Below are 17,377 nucleotides of genomic sequence, written 5' to 3' on the forward strand. Positions count from 1 at the left end.
TCCTTTGTCGTAGAGGGCTCATATTTGGCATGAGTTCATCTCATGTATAGACAAACAAACGCTGAAAGTTTCATCTAAATCGGAGCACCTCGATACGACCTGTTACACATTGGTGAAAAACTCGCTCTTAAGTCCACTTTCGCATTTTTATTAGCTCCAGTTATGGTTATCGCCACAGACAAAAACGTATAAATTTCAGCTGTGAACCAAGCGCTACCATTCGTATCGGCCGAAATAGCTCAGTTGGGAGAGCGTTAGACTGAAGATCTAAATGTCCCCGGTTCAATCCCGGGTTTCGGCAATCTTGATTTTTTTTTTTTAGTTAGATGTTATTTTTTTGTTAAGTGAATTCAGTTCAAATATTCTGAACTCGAGAAAAAGCGTTGCATTCAATTGAAAACAACAAAAAAAAAAAATTATGCCGAAACCCGGGATTGAACCGGGGACATTTAGATCTTCAGTCTAACGCTCTCCCAACTGAGCTATTTCGGCTGATAAATTCATATTTGAAGAATTAGTTTGAAAATATCATTGAAAGTTCGATGCATTGTTTTGCAATTTAAAAAAAACAAAAGGGATCATTCATACATTACGTAACCCACTATCGGTATAGGAAACTCATGACTGTGTTGTTTGTTAATAGATTTAAATTTGAATGGACATTGGTTGACGTGAGCAAAAATGATTCCTGAAAAGCAAAATTTTGTGTTACGTAATGTTTGAATGCATTAGCGCGATGTTTCTGAAGCTGTTGATTTTTGGTCGAGAGATTCCTACTCTTCCAAAAAGATCTAAATGTAGTTAAATAGCTTTAATTTACCTTCCAGCTTCAACGAATAAGCATCGGTTACTCAAAAATGTCCCCTAAATCACCGGTAAATTCTTTCTAAAAAAAAGGTCATGAAACAAAAGTTTTTCCCCGTTAAAGAATGTCCTGCGGAAAAGCGAGACAGACACCCCGAAAATGGTCTCACATACACACGAAGTAGCATCACACACACACAATGCTGCAGCCTTCCAGGACCATATATTTTCGTGGAGTTGGTTTCATTTCACCTCAATTACCCCCTATTATTTACCCCGAAGTCATCCATCTATCTTGTCTAGGTTAATGTCTTCCCAGAGTGTCGCCGTCGCCGTCTTTTGGTGGTTTGGTTTTTGGTTCAAATTCAAGCTGCTGACTGCAGAGCAGAAGAAGCAGTTACATCAACCGACATTGAGACGGGGCTGAAAATTGCACTGGAAAATGGTGCCGGTCGCCGTCTTTTTCGCAATCACAGTAGAGTAGGTGAGAGAGGGGAATCGGAATAGCTTACCTTTGCTGGTGAAACTCCTTGGTTTGCTTGGATGGATGGAGATCGTGCTCTCCGCAGTTTGCCACGGAGCCATTTTTCCGCCCCGACAATGTGTGTTTCTACGTCGTTTGGTTTGTGATGTAATTCACGGGATTTAAAGGGCTTTCGAGCAGGAGGCTGTGAAAGTAGCTCTGTGGGAAAGTAAACCGAGGGGTTGGTCGATTTTAAATTAGATTTTGTATATATTTTGCAAACTTCTAGTAAATACATAATTATGTAAAAAAAAAATGTTTCATACAAATTTGATGCGCTTTGAATCCAAACAAATATTTATATTTAAAATATAACAGACATTAGGTTTCCAAGAAATCGATAGTTTAAAAAAAAGACAATTTTTTAGATGACACTCAGAAAAACACATTTAAAAAAAAATAAAAATTTAAGAGCTTTATTTCAGCAACCAGTAGTCCGATCAACAATTTTAAAGATAATATAAAAATCTTCTGATGCCTTTAACTTGAAAACAGTGCACTTTATCAAAAAAGTGTAAAGTTAATTTGACTACACAATTTCATTTTGCTTCTTTAAATAATTAAAAATATCTAGATTGGCAAAGTTTTTTTTTTCAGGATGTGGAAGATGTCTTTTTTAGTTCCCAAAATAAATATTTACTTTTGATTTTTTTTTCCGAATTTATGTCATAAAAAAAGGTCCAGACTCTACGGGATTAGAGTAGTATGACGTTAATTTTGCTGCCGAGTTGTAATTTTCTAAAAATAATTTGTTTTTTGAAAAAAAAAAATAGTTATAAAAAAAGTTTGTTTCACTTTTTCATATAAAATCATATTTGCAATCGAAATAGTAGTTTATGCAACAAGTTGCAAAAAGAGGATTTTTTCAGCACAAGTCGTACATTTATCCAACGAGGTTCACCGAGTTGGATAAATACGACGAGTGCTGAAAAAATCAAGTTTTGCAACGAGTTCCATACAACATTTTTTGCAATTTCGAAAAACACCCATTGAGTGAAATTTTAAGTCGAATTTATATGTATTTTGTCAATAAATCGTTTAAATCAAAAAAATGTTGAAAAGTGTTACTTTTCGAAACAAGTGCTGAAAAGTTCAACTTTTCAGCACCCATTTCAGTGCTGAAAAGTAGAACTTTTCAGCATTTATTTTGAAAAGTGTTGCTATTCGATTCTGTTATTTTTGGTACAGAAAAGTAGGCTATTTCGTCGTTCAAGAATGACAGGAAAAGTAAGTAGTTTCACGACGGAATTGCAAAAAGATTTTTACAGATTGAATATTTCGAATAAAATATTTTCAAAATTTTGGTAGCAAGACTAATAATTCAAATAAGCGTAGTATTGAATGCCTGGCCCTTTCGAAATGATAGTCTTGATTCCATTCTTCAAAATCTCTTATGCAAATTTATTGGAAATTTTGTGAACCATTCGAAAAAATATTTTCAGGGATGGACAATCATAAACACTACTAACAAATCAAAAAACATAAATTCAGTCAGGTAAAATTATATTTTATGTGGCTATATCTTGAAAACGCTGCTCTATTTCAAAAATATATTTAATATATTTTCCGCCATTTAAAAAAAACATATCGCGGCAACCAAATATTTCACCATATTTCTCTATGGCTCATAAATTGCGTTTTTTTTTAAGGGACAACAATTAAAATAATAGATTTTGAGGGATTAAACTTTTGTGAAAAAAAATTTAATTCAAAAATCAGCATTTTTTATTCTTTGGTGTACTTTTTTTTCTTGAAAGTTCTCAAAACCAAATCGATCAAAAATTTCGTTCAAAAGTAACAGATTTTCGAATATTTACGTCCCTTTTTTGTATGAACAGCTGCCAAAATTGTATGGAGACTTGTATGGGTGAACCAATGCCAAAATTGCTTTTTTGGTCATTGGGAAGGCCTCTACAAGCTTTGAGCAAAGTAAAAAAAACTAAAAATAAAAATGGTCGAAATCGGCCGATTTCTCAACGAATTGCTCTGATGCAAAATAGACGCTTTTGACACCTGGAAAACACGGAAAAAATTTCATTCGAATTAAAAAATACAAAAATTTTAAATCTCGATTTTTATAAAGAATAATCCAAGTATATCTGATATTTTCAATTGTCAATTCTTAAGAATATAAATGTCAATAAGCTTTGCAAAAACGTATCTATGATGTATTATGTTATTTATATAAATACATAAATAAAATCGCCATTTTACGAAAAAAAGTTTTAAAAAAGTTGGTCATCGTTGACCAGGGCCGTTTAAGGTCATCCAAGACAGACACAAACAACGAAACAAAGAAATACAAAAACAAAGGTAACTTTTTAAACTTTTTTCTCGTATAATCGTGGTAACTCGTGATGGTTAAGAGGCAGTTTTTGTAAATATTGCTCGGTTTGTTCTAGAGGTCGTATCGAGGTGCTCCAATTTGGATGAAACTTTCAGCGTTTGTTTGTCTATACATGAGATAAACTAATGCCAAATATGAGCCCTCTACGACAAAGGGAAGTGGGGTAAAACGGGCATTGAAGTTTAAGGTCCAAAAAACATAAAAAATCTTAAAATTGCTCGCATTTCCGTAAAACTTCATCAATTCCAACTCTCTTAGATGCATTCGAAAGGTCTTTTGAAGCACTTCAAAATGTACCATAGACATCCAGGATTGGTTTGACTTTTTCTCATAGCTTTTGCAAATTACTGTTAAAAATGGATTTTTTTAAAACCTTAATATCTTTTTGCAACAGCCTCCAACACCCATACTCCCATAGGTCAAAAGTTAGGGAATTTCATGGACTATAAGCCTACGGTATTAACTTTTTGGCCAATCGCAGTTTTTCTCATAGTTTTTCGATTTTTCTAAAACAAAGTTTTTACAACGTTAGTTTTTGCCCTGTAGGCCGCCATAGCGGCACTTTTTGGTCTAATTTTTTTCATATTCGGAATCCTCGGAAAATTTCACGTTAGTTAGAAGTATTGACGTTGTAAATTTGATTGGAAAAAATGCCATTTAAAATGAATTAAAATACTTTTTTACAATTTGTTGAATTAGGGGTTAAACGGGTATTCGCCTACTTGATACAGCATTTGACGTATTGATCACAGGGTTAATAACATCTATTTTTTTTCAAAAATGTTTTATTTAATTATTTTTTTAATCAAATTTACATTTCTAATACTTCAAAATTACGTGAAATTTTCCGAGGATTCCGAATATGAAAAAAATTAGACCAAAAAGTGCCGCTATGGCGGCCTACAGGGCAAAAACTAACGTTGTAAAAACTTTGTTTTAGAAAAATCGAAAAACTATGAGAAAAACTTCGATTGGCCAAAAAGTTAATACCGTAGGCTTATAGTCCATGAAATTCCCTAACTTTTGACCTATGGGAGTATGGGTGTTGGAGGCTGTTGCAAAAAGATATTACGGTATTAAAAAAATCCATTTTTAGCAGTATTTTGCAAAAGCTATAAGAAAAAGTCAAACCAATCCTGGATGTCTATAGCACATTTTGAAGTGCTTAAAAAGACCTTTCAAATGCATCTAAGAGAGTTGGAATTGATGAAATTTTACGGAAATGCGAGCAATTTTAAGATTTTTTTTATATTTTTGGACCTCAAACTTCAAAGCCCGTTTTACCCTACTTCCCTTTGTCGTAGAGGGCTCATATTTGACATGAGCTCATCTCATGTATAGACAAACAAACGCTGAAAGTTTCATCCAAATCGGAGCATCTCGATACGACCTGTTACACATTGGTGAAAAACCTGCTCTTAAAAGCAATCTCCTTATGTTCATGAATCATTTTTTTGCAATTGTCTGCTTTACAACTTTGTAGAACATTGATCTGCTCTAAAAAATAACCATGCAAACTTATGAAAAATACAAAATTTTTAAATGAAAAATTATGTTCTAAATGAAAGCTAATCCTTCTGGGTTATTGCATATTCGAAAAGTATATTAAACTTCCCATACAGTCAAGTAACGAAAATTGGCAGAATTTTGGAAACTTTATTTTATTTTTGTATTTATACAATCACCATTTTAGGCTGCAAATTATGAAAAAAAATTCATCTTCTGCGAAATGTATAAATTTTTATCATTTTAATATTACATCTGAAAACACAAACAAATTAAATACGTTTTCTAATATAAAAAAAATCAATACGGTCGATATTCTGCATCATCCTTTCCAACTAGTGACCCCTCGTCGCAACTATGCCAATCCAATGCTTTCCCCTTCTTGAAGTGAGCATTCAGGCTGAAAAACGTGGGAAATCAACTCATGGGACGTTTGAGAAGCCTCAAGAAATAGCAGGAAAAAATTTATATGTCCTCGTACACTCCTTATGGGTTTTTTTCTGGAAGCTTTTAGTGGCATTTTGCCAACAGTTTGAGCCCCATTTTCCAGACGTGACGATCCATTACAATGGGTTTATTTCAGGAAGAAAGTACGTTTGATATCGTTGGAAGTTTTGTTCGGAACTGACCTTAAAGAGACAACTCTTTGACCTTTGATTATCCTTGTTCAGGAATTCAAACAAAGCCAACTTTGAATCTCTATCGCAATTTTCTAATCCCTTGTTCCCTGCTCGCTGCGAGAGATCAAACATTTATTTGAAATCTGTCGAAATATTTCCCCCATTCATAAATCATGCTCCTTCCATCTCAACCCAGTAAAGGAATTGCCAGAGTGCGCGCGGAAATTGCTGAATGGCGAAAGGAAAACGTTTAAGCTTATCCCGCTTCCAAGCTTTCAAGCCGTATGTGGGTGTGTGTGAATTTCGCACACTCAAAGAGCTTTCTTTTTTCGAGTGATGCAAATCAAACAACGCGAACGTGTCGAAATAAATCTTTTCCGCAAACAGGTGAAGTGGCCGCGCTTCGTCGGTTTTCCTTCTTTCTCTCCTCTGATTGATTTGTGCGCCATTTTAGGGAGATTTTTCACGATTTTCACGATCAGCTGTTTGGGTGATTATAAGACTCCATAAACTTGATAAATAATTTTTAACTGATTGTTTTTCAAAAAAAATATTTTGATTTGAATTTGCCAAAATAAATTTTAAAAGTTGGAGCCACCCTATCAACGAATCAGACAAATTCTCACACATGTGACTTCCGCTAACAATTCTTTTCCCGTGGGTTTACAATGTGACACCTCTTATCCGTCATCGTCACTTCCGGAGAGCAATGACAAAAAATCGGGTGAAAATGGTTGTAGGAAACAGGAAATCTTTCGTCTCAAAAAAACAAAAAAATTACAAAAAGCTGATCGAAACTTATTGGCGTGTGTTTGGGCTGGTGGTATGATGGCAGAAAAATTGTGAATGGCGGAGAAAGCTAAAACGTGATTCAAGTCGGCTTAGTTTTGAGAAACAGTTACATTTTAAAGTCAGTAGTTTTTTTTTGTTTAATAACGTTTCATTTTTATGTCTTCGTTCGTTATGTTTGCAATCACTAAAGGGCTCAAAGTTTATGGCTGAATTGCCAAATCTTGAATATTTTTTTATAATCCTTTTAAAATTGTTTAAATTTTCCAACTTTCAGTAAGATTTTGTAGGTAGAACTATTTTATTAATTTACTTATCCTAATAAGGTCATTGCAATCTATTTTTTTGCAATTCCGTCGTGAAACTACTTACTTTTCCTGTCATTCTTGAACGACGAAATAGCCTACTTTTCGGTACCAAAAATAACAGAATCGAATAGCAACACTTTTCAAAATAAATGCTGAAAAGTTCTACTTTTCAGCACTGAAATGGGTGCTGAAAAGTTGAACTTTTCAGCACTTGTTTCGAAAAGTAACACTTTTCAACATTTTTTTGATTTAAACGATTTATTGACAAAATACATATAAATTCGACTTAAAATTTCACTCAATGAGTGTTTTTCGGAATTGCAAAAAATGTTGTATGTAACTCTTTGCAAAACTTGATTTTTTCAGCACTCGTCGTATTTATCCAACTCGGTGAACCTCGTTGGATAAATGTACGACTCGTGCTGAAAAAATCCTCTTTTTGCAACTTGTTGAATAAACTACTATTTTGATATTGGTACCAGATATATAATTTTTTGAATAAAAAAATTGGATTCAAAATTCAATACTGCTAAACAAAATTTTGAATAATCAAAAATTAAGAAAAAAAATGCTTTTGAAAATGTCTGAAAAAATTTATTTAATAAAGTGCACCGTTTTTAAAGGTGCAATTTTTCGAATATTTTTTTGTAATTTGTATATTAGGCTGGTACAAATTTTAGTTAAAGTTTTTGTCTCCTCCCTATCAAGAAGAGGCCAGAAAAATCAGGGGGGTGGGGGAGGCAAAAAATATTTTTTCAAAAAACTTCAAATTTTTAATGAAATGTTTGAAAATGTTCGAGGTTTATTATTGCAAAAAGTTTGTGTGTTCATTTTTGTGTTCGTCAAATCAAATTCTTTGGTCGTGCCTTGGAACTGATGTTGAGTTGTCGGCGGGAGCAGTGGCAGAAACTGGTGAGAAAATTCCAATAGGAATCCAGAGCGAGAGAGTGCCAAAGCATGTATGCGTGTGTGCATGTGATTTTACAGTTCAGGGTTGCCGGATGGTCTTTTTTTTATTTTTACAACCAATTTTTTTTTTACGATTAACTAAAAGATGAACCTTTTTACGTTTTTTTATTTGCTATTCTTTGGTGCTAAAATGCATCAATAGCTAAAATGAATTGATATTCAAGCATATGTGTGCGTCTGGTGTAGTGGTTGGTTTTTTTTTTTCGTGTCGCTGTTTGTGTGCCTAAAACAGTAATTTAAATTAATTAGTTTTTTGTGTGATTGGCTGAGTGAATGAAAGAATGATAGGGTATATAAATTACTAATGACATATTTGTTTTCAGAGCAAGCTTACTGCTGATATTAAAACGAACGGGTAGCGTTTTTCGGTAGTCTTGCGATCGATTTTTATATTAATGTTCATAAATCAATAAACAAATATAGTCCGAGCAACTCGTCGGGGCAGTTTTGATTTGCGCGTTCGTCGCCGTGTTTGATAAATGATATAGCAGTTTTTCCTTGTATTATTCTACGGCCTGAAAATATGTATTTTGTAGGAGCGCTATATGCTTGCGAGGTATACATTTAAAATTCGGAAAGACGTTTCCCTTAAACGCGTGAAAAAACTCTCAGCATTATAGCCCGGAGCTTCGTAACTCATCAGTTATCGGTCGCTATTCTTATAACTATACAAAAGTTGAAATCGTCTATGATCCACTCGAACTAAACACTTTACGTAGAGTTTAATGTGTTATATGTCTTGTTAAATACATTCTTTGTGGTTTTTCATCTTTCCACAGCCGGCTGTCTAAGATAATCCAATCCTATAAAAATCACAAGTAAACGGGAATAGTCTCAACAGCAGCATCCGATTGCTTGCCTTGGGAATAATACATCACCCCATTAAACAAAACTCGATCGATTATTTGGGTCACATCATCATCTTCTATGATGAATCCTGACTATTACCCTTCCCTACTAACAAAATCCCAAGTAGAAGTAGTTTTCCGGCACAAGCGGGGGTGTGGATATCGTATAGAACCCACCCTTGGTAGCAGCCTGTGCTAACTAACATTCCCATCCCTTTCCCTCGAGATCTACAAACTGACATGGCGGGCGCCGTTGGTGGCCAACGACTGTTTCCTATTCGCACCGGCTCTAGTTTTGATGATCGTGATGTTTTATCTTATCAGCGCATTCATGCATGCTGTTGATAAGAGAAACATCACCAGATCGTTGTAGCGTATGAACGGTTGTGCTGATAGGTTGTTACGGGCCTGTTCAGCAACGGAGAAGGACAACCATGGGTGGTCTCTCATGCTCATGCTCATGCTCATTTTTGTGTTCGTCAAATCTTACATTTTTTGAAAACTAATGATTGCAAAACAATTGAACTAGTCTTAAATGCATTGTAAAACAACTTTTCAATGGAAATTGTGGAACTATGGCTTGTTATTTAATTGTTTTTTTGTTATGTTTTTTTTTTTAAGAAAATGGAAGTCTATGCAACTGAAAACATTCTAAAATGCAATTTTCTGCACTGATAATCACATTTACCATGTTTGGGCTGGTTCACAATTATTTTTTATGAAATTTCGATGATTGCAACGCAAAAAAATTTGTTCGCTAAAAATAAAATTTTCGCTAATGCTTATAGATATTATGGAAACTAATGATTGCAAAACATCTGAACTGGTGTATAATGCATTTCATAACATATTTTTCGTTAAAATATTAATTTAAATTGTTATACATGTTTTGTTTTTTTTATGGTAATATTCATCAGGTGGCAGATTTTGTGTCAAAAAAAGTGTAATATATACCAGAAGCTGGTGAACTTCATCAGTTTCTGGTAAATTTTCATCAGGTTCACATTTTTTAGGTAATATTACTCAAATAAGTTGTACAATTCTACCAACCAAATTTTCAACCTTCCAAAATTCAACTTTTTTTTCAGTGTAATGTTATTGAACCAGTATGACCCTTTTCTGGCAAAATGTAAAATATAATCTTTAACAAACGCATGCTCTAAGGTAAACGTGGTCAACGTTAAATTTTAACCTGCAAAGCTTACTGATATCATTATTCTATCCATTTCACACCATTAAACGGACTTTACAACAGAGATTCCATATGTTCGCACGCGCTGTGGTTACTGAAACCCACGGACTCTATGCGTTAAGACTCCAAAAACAAACATTTGGAAAAGCTCCCACTTTCCACATCTCGCCATGAGCTGCTGTCGGGTTTGGAGGGGATCTTCCACGGAATAACCAAAACTATCAAGCGCTTCTCGGCACTATCACGTGTGCTGCACACGTGTCCACAAACAGCTTCAACGGCGCCACGCGAAGCTGTTTGGCTAAATCCTACTTCTAATACCACATAATCCTTCTTTCTTTCAACGTCGGTTGGTTTGTGTAAGTGTGTTGTTTCCGTGTCCTTCCGGCTGGGCACGCGAAATGTGCACAAACGGATAAAACACACCCCTGGAGTGCGAAAAGCTCAGCCACCATCAAGCTGAAAACTTTAAGCTTTTCGATGCTACAGAGTTGCAGCACCATTTTACAATTTTTTTTATGCTAGTTTAATATATTCTCAATTTTTTGTTTGTCAATTTAGCTTTTTTTCGAATTGCTGTAATTTGATCGTTATCGTGTTGACATTGTTTTCATCAATAAAATTTCAAGTTCTAACCACCCCCATTTGACGGTACTTTCCTTGGTACTTTCCCCCTCCCACTAATGTAATGTGGCCGACAATGACAGCGTAAAATGGCCGTGTCCCCCCCACCCCCTCGTGAGTGTGTCCCATGTGGCCAACTGTCCAGAATCCGGATCCTCAGCAGATGTGCCGAGGAGGGGAGGTGCGAAAGCAGACCAGAAATCGCTTGTCTTTGTCAGGATAGCTGTTAAGATAACGGGCTTTAGGATCGGTTTCCGGTCGTTTCCGCATGCGGAAATCGTCTCCGTTTGCTATAGTTAGGTGACGAAAAAAACTGTTCTCAGTTGAACCCAGTAATGGATAAGGAGAGTGGTTGAAATAGAGGAAATTTTGTCGATTTCTGCGGTTTTCCCAAAGTCTGCAGGCAGTATGATGACCAAGTTGAGTTGAGTTGAGTTGAGTTGAGTTGAGTTGAGTTGAGTTGAGTTGAGTTGAGTTGAGTTGAGTTGAGTTGAGTTGAGTTGAGTTGAGTTGAGTTGAGTTGAGTTGAGTTGAGTTGAGTTGAGTTGAGTTGAGTTGAGTTGAGTGAGTTGAGTTGAGTTGAGTTGAGTTGAGTTGAGTTGAGTTGAGTTGAGTTGAGTTGAGTTGAGTTGAGTTGAGTTGAGTTGAGTTGAGTTGAGTTGAGTTGAGTTGAGTTGAGTTGAGTTGAGTTGAGTTGAGTTGAGTTGAGTTGAGTTGAGTTGAGTTGAGTTGAGTGAGTTGAGTTGAGTTGAGTTGAGTTGAGTTGAGTTGAGTTGAGTTGAGTTGAGTTGAGTTGAGTTGAGTTGAGTGAGTTGAGTTGAGTTGAGTTGAGTTGAGTTGAGTTGAGTTGAGTTGAGTTGAGTTGAGTTGAGTTGAGTTGAGTTGAGTTGAGTTGAGTTGAGTTGAGTTGAGTTGAGTTGAGTTGAGTTGAGTTGAGTTGAGTTGAGTTGAGTTGAGTTGAGTTGAGTTGAGTTGAGTTGAGTTGAGTTGAGTTGAGTTGAGTTGAGTTGAGTTGAGTTGAGTTGAGTTGAGTTGAGTGAGTTGAGTTGAGTTGAGTTGAGTTGAGTTGAGTTGAGTTGAGTTGAGTTGAGTTGAGTTGAGTTGAGTTGAGTTGAGTTGAGTTGAGTTGAGTTGAGTTGAGTTGAGTTGAGTTGAGTTGAGTTGAGTTGAGTTGAGTGAGTTGAGTTGAGTTGAGTTGAGTTGAGTTGAGTTGAGTTGAGTTGAGTTGAGTTGAGTTGAGTTGAGTTGAGTTGAGTTGAGTTGAGTTGAGTTGAGTTGAGTTGAGTTGAGTTGAGTTGAGTTGAGTTGAGTTGAGTGAGTTGAGTTGAGTTGAGTTGAGTTGAGTTGAGTTGAGTTGAGTTGAGTTGAGTTGAGTTGAGTTGAGTTGAGTTGAGTTGAGTTGAGTTGAGTTGAGTTGAGTTGAGTTGAGTTGAGTTGTGAGTTGAGTTGAGTTGAGTTGTGAGTTGAGTTGAGTTGAGTTGAGTTGAGTTGAGTTGAGTTGAGTTGAGTTGAGTTGAGTTGAGTTGAGTTGAGTTGAGTTGAGTTGAGTTGAGTTGAGTTGAGTTGAGTTGAATTTAACCGACTTTATTGGATTTGCAAAAGTTTAATCAACTTCTCATTTTGATAATAAAATCACTATTCTCAAAAATGCCAAACCCTCACTCTCAGATCCTTAAATACTTGAATTTTACTTTAATTAACTGTAGTTCAAAGATCAATTTTGTAAACGTTAACCTCGTCCAGAAAACTTTTCAAATTAGAAGTAGATGTCAGAGCTCTGTGTGACTGTGATTCAAACTGTGTGTCATACACTTTTCTTCTTACGCCCGAATCCAACTTCCAAAATCTCTCTAGCTGCGGCACCGTTAATTTAATTCGTGCGATGGTACCTAGCTGCTACCTCACAGCTGGCTTCACACAAAGTCTGCTGCAAGAGTGGCAGTCTACCAAAAAGCACCTGCCTGCTCTGGCAGCGAATGCGTTTCACTCCGTGCTGCACTCTCGTGAGTCTCCTCGAAAAGTTTCTTTAGCACAACGCCAAGATGTAGATCTTCAACCAACCAGTGTCAGCCGAAAAACACGGAAACACCATCAGCTTCGCTTGCTTGCCATGAAAATTAATGAATGCTAAAATCGAAAACTTTTCCCCAAAAGTTCAACTCATTATTTCCCCCCACCCCCACCCCACCCTGTTTGTAAGGAAGACTTTTGGTGTGGTGTTGAAGATACGAATCGCTACCGCCATCTCGAAGAGATGCACATCCTTTGCTTTCTTTTTTTTTCTTTCGGGAAAAGAACAGTGAAAAGTTTCTTGATCTTGCAGAGTTTTCCCGACATCGTCGTTTCACATTCGCATCTTCGCCATGCAAAATGCCAAATGTCCTACGCCGGTGGCGGTTGAACCCTTTAATGTCGAAATTTGGATTTAGATTTGGTTCTTGGATATTGGTCATTGGTCATTGGTCATTGGTCATTGGTCATTGGTCATTGGTCATTGGTCATTGGTCATTGGTCATTGGTCATTGGTCATTGGTCATTGGTCATTGGTCATTGGTCATTGGTCATTGGTCATTGGTCATTGGTCATTGGTCATTGGTCATTGGTCATTGGTCATTGGTCATTGGTCATTGGTCATTGGTCATTGGTCATTGGTCATTGGTCATTGGTCATTGGTCATTGGTCATTGGTCATTGGTCATTGGTCATTGGTCATTGGTCATTGGTCATTGGTCATTGGTCATTGGTCATTGGTCATTGGTCATTGGTCATTGGTCATTGGTCATTGGTCATTGGTCATTGGTCATTGGTCATTGGTCATTGGTCATTGGTCATTGGTCATTGGTCATTGGTCATTGGTCATTGGTCATTGGTCATTGGTCATTGGTCATTCGTCATTCGTCATTCGTCATTCGTCATTCGTCATTCGTCATTCGTCATTCGTCATTCGTCATTCGTCATTCGTCATTCGTCATTCGTCATTCGTCATTCGTCATTCGTCATTCGTCATTTGTCATTCGTCATTCGTCATTCGTCATTCGTCATTCGTCATTCGTCATTCGTCATTCGTCATTCGTCATTCGTCATTCGTCATTCGTCATTCGTCATTCGTCATTCGTCATTCGTCATTCGTCATTCGTCATTCGTCATTCGTCATTCGTCATTCGTCATTCGTCATTCGTCATTCGTCATTCGTCATTCGTCATTCGTCATTCGTCATTCGTCATTCGTCATTCGTCATTCGTCATTCGTCATTCGTCATTCGTCATTCGTCATTCGTCATTCGTCATTCGTCATTCGTCATTCGTCATTCGTCATTCGTCATTCGTCATTCGTCATTCGTCATTCGTCATTCGTCATTCGTCATTCGTCATTCGTCATTCGTCATTCGTCATTCGTCATTCGTCATTCGTCATTCGTCATTCGTCATTCGTCATTCGTCATTCGTCATTCGTCATTCGTCATTCGTCATTCGTCATTCGTCATTCGTCATTCGTCATTCGTCATTCGTCATTCGTCATTCGTCATTCGTCATTCATCATTCGTCATTCGTCATTCGTCATTCGTCATTCGTCATTCATCATTCGTCATTCGTCATTCGTCATTCGTCATTCGTCATTCGTCATTCGTCATTCGTCATTCGTCATTCGTCATTCGTTATTTCTTTTGAGGCAGGGTTTTGCTTTGTATTTTTTTTTATTTTGGAATGAGGTTTTGATTTTGCGATTTAGAATTTCAGTCCCAAAAGGGATAGACAGCATCTGATCGGTTCGGCAAACATTGGCTTGCGGTTTTAGTTTCAGCATCCCGGCAATGATAGTGAAATTGCCAACTGAAAACGCCACAAAAAACTTTTGGGAACCCGGGCAGACGGTAATAACAAAATTCATGCTATTTCAATAACAAATACTAGAGGTGGGCAAAACCGCTCTTTTTTAGGAGCCGCTCATTTTCGTTCGCTCATTAAAAAGAGCCGCTCTTTTGAACGGCTCTTTCGCTCTTTTTCAAAATTTTGATGAAAAGTTTTTTCTAAAATCGTATGATTTTATAAGTTATTTCACATTGGACTTTTACAAATAATTTGATAAAAAAAAATTAAAACTGAAAACGAGAAGATGCCCTTTAAAACCATAGGTCTTGGCGGTCTCTAGGTCAAGATTTCTACTCGAACCTATACATTCAAGTAATTGAATGACATCCAAACTTAAATCTAGGATGTTGGAAAAATTGCTTTTAATTTTAAAATTGCGTTTATTTCTGCCAGAATTGAACTAATGCTGATATTTTATTTCGAGAAAACATTTTGCGAACTCTTTTCTACATTCTGATTTAATCAATAAAGTCTGTAATTGCTAAAAGGATTTTTTTTCCCAAATCTCTAAATTATTCAGTAAATTTTTGGTAATATTTTACAAATTATGCAATTTGAAATACTCAAATTTGTATTCCGGTAGTACTTTAATTTACAATAGTTTTTTTTTTTCATATTGTTTAATAAATCAATTAATTTTCATAAGCATTGAAAAATTTAAAATTTTATTTTCAATTCTCAAAAACAAATTCAATACTATTTTTTTTTTTTTGAAGTTCAATAAATTATATTTATAACAAAAATCATGCCATTTCGAGCCGGATTTTTCAAAAGACGGAAGTTTAAAAAAGAACCGCGGTTCTTTTTTTGTGAGCCACGGATCTTTCGCTCTTTTTAGTGAACCGGCTCTTTGAGCGGCTCGCTCTTTTTTTGCCCACCTCTAACAAATACTGTTAAAATAACACAAATTGTTATGGAATTTTCTTGCAAAATCAATTTTTGCATAAGAGTTGAATAACAGTTAATGTTATCATAACATAATTTGTTATTGGTCTGATATTGGTTGAAAGCCAAAACAACTTGGGAATATCATTTTTTGTTATGGAAGAATAACTCCAACTGTTATTGGGATGATCGGATTAGTTGTTAAAATAACAAAAAATAATAACAAAGATTTGTTCGAAGAATAACTTAAAATGTTATAAGTCTGTTATTACAATAACATTCCAATAACAAAAAAAATCATAACGTCGAATAACGAATCTTGTTATTAATAACATAATATGTTATTGGCCTAGTATTTTCAAATATCAAAAAAAGTTATTCCCAAGTTATTTCCGTCTGCTCGGAAAACCTCATAACGAAGGAGGAAAGCCGACGAAAGAAAACGAACGGAAAATTATAGCGAACTATTTCTTGGTTTTGATTTAATCTAATGGAAACATCGTGTCCCGCAAAAAAAAGCTCGAAGAAAGGAAAACTTTTCCGTCAATTTGCGACTGCGACCTCAAAGTTCCTCTCGCTGATGGTGACGGATTTCACTTTTTTGTTTTGGCTTTTCATTTCCTCCCTCGATTCATGCCAAATTCAAGGACAGCATCGCATTCAGGTGAAAGCTCGCCAACCCCGTACCTATCCATCAATTGGGCTTCTTTTATGAAACGTTGAGTGGAGAAAAAACAGTTCTCTTGGCCTAGATCTCCCGACCAAAAGAACTCTCCGGTCATTAGTGGCGGCTTTGCGTTCCGGTTGCTTGTTTGGGTGGGGGTGCACGTATTCAGAACGCGATACAAACTGGCGCAACACAATTTGAAAATGAGCACCATAAAAAGTGTCATTAAAATGTCGTTTTTGTCCGGCTCTTCAACTCGCAAAAGTGGGCGAGGGCTTTTCCCCGGAGCACCCTCACGTGGAGTGCAACCACGTGTTGTTTGCATGCTGGCTGGATGAATTAACGTGTCACACGGTTGTCACGTGAATTGCGGTGATGAATGTAACAGTTTTGATACACAAGATTCAATGATGAGAAAAATCTGAAAAATTTAACTGACAGATAGAAGGAAATTGATCATTGGTATGTTGTCCCTTCTGCCTACTGCCTTTAACCTTCTGCCTTCTGCTTTCTGCCTTCTGCCTTCTGCCTTCTGCCTTCTGCCTTCTGCCTTCTGCCTTCTGCCTTCTGTCTTCTGCCTTCTGCCTTCTGCCTTCTGCCTTCTGCCTTCTGCCTTCTGCCTTCTGCCTTCTGCCTTCTGCCTTCTGCCTTCTGTCTTCTGTCTTCTACCTTCTGCCTTCTGCCTTCTGTCTTCTGCCTTCTGTCTTCAGCCTTCTGCCTTTTGCCTTCTACCTTCTGCCTTCTGCCATGCCTTCTGCCTCTGCCTTCTGCCTCAGCCTTCTGTCTTCTGCCTCTGCCTTCTGCCTTCTGCCTCTGCCTTATGCCTTCTGCCTCTGCCTTCTGCCATCTGCCAGCTACCATCTGCTATTTGCTTTTTGCTTTTTGCTTTTTGCTTTTTGCTTTTTGCTTTTTGCTTTTTGCTTTTTGCTTTTTGCTTTTTGCTTTTTAGTATTGAGTCTTGAGTCTTGAGTCTTCAGTTTTCAGTTTTCTGAAAACAACTCTAAGTAAAATAGTCCACAAATTGCACTCTCCTACTATTCATTCCATGAGTAGCCCACTTGGTGGCTTTCCACCAAAGTAGCAGCAACTACTGCAATGTTCTGAGAAGAACCTGTCCCACAACATCCAACTCACGTGTTTTGATGAAAGCTTCAAATCCACATTCGCAAGAGCTTCAAGAAATGAGTCGAGCTGTAAGTGTCCCGTCACCAACGTCGTCGTCACCTCCACGCAAATGGCCTCCTCTCAGAAGCCAGCAGTCAGACTGTCATGATCCTGCTACCTGATCTGGAGGAAGGTAAATGTGCCATTTTTACGAGTGGATGCTTTTCGCCCTTACTCGGCTATTCATTCCGGCTCACGCTCGAGATGCACGACCACTTTGCAACGGGGGCTTAGGTGCCACCCCGCGTTCCCACCCTCTTCCAG

At 36.8% G+C, this 17,377-nt stretch overlaps 2 non-coding genes across 2 annotated transcripts; one reads left to right on the forward strand and one right to left on the reverse strand.

Moving 5' to 3' along the window:
* The first annotated feature begins 228 nt into the window (after positions 1–228).
* Trnaf-gaa (transfer RNA phenylalanine (anticodon GAA)) lies at positions 229–301 on the forward strand. Its single transcript has one exon. It is a non-coding gene; the product is annotated as a tRNA-Phe (tRNA).
* Positions 302–419: 118 nt separating this feature from the next.
* On the reverse strand, positions 420–492 carry Trnaf-gaa (transfer RNA phenylalanine (anticodon GAA)). Its single transcript has one exon. It is a non-coding gene; the product is annotated as a tRNA-Phe (tRNA).
* Between the last annotated feature and the right edge of the window lie 16,885 nt (positions 493–17,377).

This window comes from Culex pipiens, chromosome 2 (assembly GCF_016801865.2).
Source record: "Culex pipiens pallens isolate TS chromosome 2, TS_CPP_V2, whole genome shotgun sequence".
Lineage (NCBI taxonomy): Eukaryota > Metazoa > Arthropoda > Insecta > Diptera > Culicidae > Culex > Culex pipiens.